Here is a 4,552-nt window from a genome sequence, read left to right as displayed (position 1 = left end):
TTCACTGAACACGCACAAGCGGGAGCCGAGGGAACAAGTAAACAAGAACTTTTTCTTCATTTTGGTCTGTCGGAAATGTGATTTTTTTCCCGGCTTTGTGCTTGCGTTGATGGCGAGATTTGTTCAGGATTGCCCTTTGGCCATTTACTTTACGATTGTGGCTTGGTTGGGCGCTTCAAATTATATTTGCTCGACAGTTTATTTGACCTTCTAGCTTACAATATGTGCATGCACCTACAAGCTCACACTGGGACAAAATTACTGAGCAGAAAAACCTTATTTACCGTTTTGCCGAACCAGCAAACGCATTTTGGCGAAATGTTGTGCACACTTTTTGCGGTAACAAAATGTTATTTAGCCTGTTCTCAAACCTTTTCGATCACTAAAGTTGAAACACAAGTCTTTGACGCTAGTAAAATACAGACATCTTTCTGTTTCAGACAACGTGATACATCGGTAAATGAAAAGAATGGGCAAGGAAATGTTTGCCAACATATGATTAATGATTGACGGAACCCTTACGGGCAAATTTACACAGATCATTTCCTGAAGCTCACGGAACGCTATAAGCGGATAACCTCAATTGTATGCAGTCACTGGCGACACCTTGCTGTGAAAGCGAATTTAAAATTAACTAGAGTCAATTTTATGAGGTCTAAAAAAGTTTGCAGACAAAAAAAACGAGAAACTTGCACACACAAACTACAAACAGGCAATTTTATCGCATGATTTGGTAAGGTGCTAGTTTCGCGTAGATCTTACTACGCAACCATGGGATCAGTGTTTCATCAAAGAAACTGAACAGGTATGAGCGGGGCTCAGAGGAAGTAGCTGTCTGAAAAGTCGATCAGCGTCTGCGTTTTTGTGAGAAAGTTCTTTGGCTTCGGCAGATCTGCTGCCATTACGCCTCAATGGTTGACTAGCAGTTATTGGCTCGTACCACAATGTATGTTTGTGATAAATGTTTATTCTTTCAGAGCTGCTATAACATTGTTTAAATCAATGTTTAAAACCAGCGTGTATGTCACATAATTATTGTAACTTGCTGAAACCAAAACTTTTTACATAGGAAAACATACAAATGTGAAAGTTCCTGCTTACAAACGGTATATCACAAAGTATCGCTTTTAGGCTGGAATAACGCCGCCAAAGTTTAAAATTTTTGAAAAAACAACGATAGATTGCGAAACAATGGTTTTAATAATACATCAGTGGTGTGTGATAGCCGTAAAAATTATCATTGACGTAAATGTTCAGCTCATGAATTTAATGATACAGGTGGCTGCAAATGTAGCCATTGATTGTCGTCGTGATTCGCCTGCAGGCATACGTCGACCCGATATAAACAAACAACGGTGTGTTTGTTTTATTTCGGATTTGGTGAGATATAGCTGTGCGCAGAAGTTAAGGACGACGGTTGTCTGGACTGGTGTGCTGCCGCTCATAACGTTCCTGCTCGAGTCTTTTTGTTCAGATTGTTTGTCAATCATTTGTAATGTTTATTATTTTATCCCGAAATTCTTGGTACCAGGTTACTAAGTTTGATCTTTGCCTCAACTGTAGGCCTTGGATGACCGACAGGGCACTTAATATTTGACGAAACTTTAACCCACCCAAATCGGGTCAAACAGGGTCGCAATGGCAACAATAACAAATTTGTAGGTGTTGAAAACTCCATTTCTCCTGCACAGGCCTATAACTTTGAAGGCCCCTTATCTCTAAATCATAAACTGTTATTACGGAACAATTTCAAAACATTACGTTGTGCATCTTGAAACAGCTTGTCGTTGACTGATACAAAAATTAAATTTAATCTGATATAAATCTTGAAGACATTTGGTTGTATCCACATAATATTTGTAAATTTTGGTGAACAAATGTCAACCCTCGTATCTTGCATATTTCTAATCCATCAATGCCATCATAATTGACACACGACCGGGTGTGAACTGCAATGACTTGCCCAAAACGAAAAGCAACGCATTATTGCACGACTCAAGTAGTGTTTTCTGACGATTTATGTTGTCCGTGATATTATTTACGTTGACAATAAAAACATTAGATAAAATATCTACATGTTATTTGAAGTAAATTATTCACCCATTCGTTTTTGTTGGCATACCGCAGAATTGTCTTAAATAACATCAACTAAAGCCCTGGGCCTTTTTCACAATGCACAAAAAACTTAGATAACAGCCGAAGAGGAGATATAACGTTTTTTGTTCGAATTAAAAAAAATCTGTTAATTGTTTTAAAATCACTACCTAAAGCAAATTTATGACCTAATTCTTATAACTTGGTTGCAGTAACATTTCTACTTTGTTAATATGCAATGTGTTTCGTGTGTTTCCCCATTTTCTACAAAACTTACTTTAAACACATTTGGATGATGACATTATTTGAACAGATTATTGTTCTGAACAACATAATTGTGTATTAATGATAGTTGAACTATTGATTCAAGTTGTTTATTTATTTGCTGGGGCCTTTTTATTACAAAAGCTCGGCCCAAAAGCTGTTTGCCCTCAAGCGACCGATATGTAAATCCCCTAAAAGATGAGAGGAAAAACAAATTACGTAGGCAGCAACGCACCATTGCGCATTACGATGTTATCACCAAACACACCTACTATGGAAACGCTCGATCTCTTTTGTAGATGTGGGTTAACATCTATTACTTTCTGCTATTAACCAGCGCTGTACTGTACAGAATGCGTTGTAATATTTTAATTTGGAATTCGAATGTTTTGTCAGCACGGACAACAATGGCTATAACTTGACTTTCAGACATTATGCTTCGTGAATCTACTGGAATGGCGACCGGGCCACCCAATCGCAAACGACTCGATTGTTAAGGCATTCCAGTGATAAAGCTCCAACAATGGTTATCATAACATCCCCACAAAATAAAACTACGGCATGAAACGCGTGCTTTTACCGAAAGTTTCAGTTTGTTTTGGTCCGTTAACCCTAGTTTCGTCCACCGTTCTAGCTGTAGCTGTGTTGTGGCAAGCGTATAGCAGTGTTTGTTTAAAGTGAGTTGCTCGCGCCGCTTAGAAGGCGAGCTCTCGTTTCTAATCTGTGGCGACCACCGAATACGAAAAAGATAAAAATATCGCGCTTGGGGATCTGTTCGCACGCAATCATCAAACCCAAAGCCCCAGATATCTTTACTGCCAACTAGCGGATAGTGTGACATGACGACATTGGAATTTAGATGAACCTGCAGCATGAAATTGATACATCGAGAAATATGTCTTAAATTATGATAAGTTTTTAGTTTATTCTTTAAAACTTTTTTATATCGCCACTTTTTTGAAACAATATAATCTATAAAGTGGTATATAATGACATTGGCCGTGAAGCGGATTGACTGCTGTAAATACGTACAGTCGTTCAGCAATTGGCTTATTTTAGTTTAAACGATGCGGTAGAATTTTAGAAACACAGCGGTCATGTTAATTGGGCGTCTGTCGAGCGGACCATCCCGTACAGTCTGCGACCTTTTAATCGTTTCGCTCGGCGAAGGATATCGAATTCATAATGACATGCTTTGCAAATTACTTGTACGATTCAGCGCTTTAATAAGCATGCCCACAAGAGAGCTACGTGACTTTATCAGCCTATCCTACCGTGACTGACTTTGCCTTTTACAGGAAGAAACGCCCAAAGGCTTTATTTTGTTACCAGTCAAAAAAGCAAATGGTTTGTCGGGCCTTCAATTACCATCGGTGAAAACAAAGTAAACCCTTACAATTTAAAAGCAACATTCATATAAGGGAACAGATGATTATAAAATACGTAGCAAGTCATTTTTTGTACCGTTACCAAGGATGACCTTTTCTAACAGTCACGTTGACACATTCCTCAGCACTAGCGTCAGCAGGGTGTTGTTATCAAATTTGCGAACGAAAACTGCCAAGTCATTCAAACACTAGCGAACAAAATACCTGTAGATGTTTACCGCTAAGTGTCGCTTTACCACTTGCATTTTTGTTTGGTGCATTTCCGAATCAGAGTTGTAAGTCGGGCCGGGTTCGGGCTTTGTTATTTGTAACCAACAGGGTTAATTCGGGCCTGACTTAACGTTATGTGTCAGTAATGTTTTTAAATGTGAATTACGGCGCTGCTGGATATAACCTACTGTCCAAAAGCCTTAAAACAACTTGTTTAAACCATTATCTGCTTTTTTCATTGTGTATGTCTTCTTTATTACGGGCCTGTAAATCACACTTTCGGGCCTAAACGGGCGTCTCTAAAATGATTCGGTTCGTGTCGGCTTCGGGCTTATGCTTTCGGGTTCGGGCTCAAATTTTTGGTCCGTTTACAACTCTGGTCCGAATGCTCAAACACTCTCAAATGCAGACCTAAAGTCAAAAAGGTGCCTTTCAAATATATTGACGATTTGTATATTCTGTATCGTATTTACCGGTTTACTATATACACCATTTGACCAACTTAAATGATTTTTGCAAGTAAAAACCAATGCCCCTATTTCACACGTGTATAAGCGAATTACCATCAGTATCAAGATGGTGCAACTATTTTAAAT

The sequence above is a fragment of the Phallusia mammillata genome, chromosome 6 (assembly GCF_965637545.1).
Source record: "Phallusia mammillata chromosome 6, kaPhaMamm4.hap1.1, whole genome shotgun sequence".
Lineage (NCBI taxonomy): Eukaryota > Metazoa > Chordata > Ascidiacea > Phlebobranchia > Ascidiidae > Phallusia > Phallusia mammillata.
The sequence above is the reverse complement of the archived record's forward strand: the minus strand, read 5'-3'. Positions refer to the sequence as shown.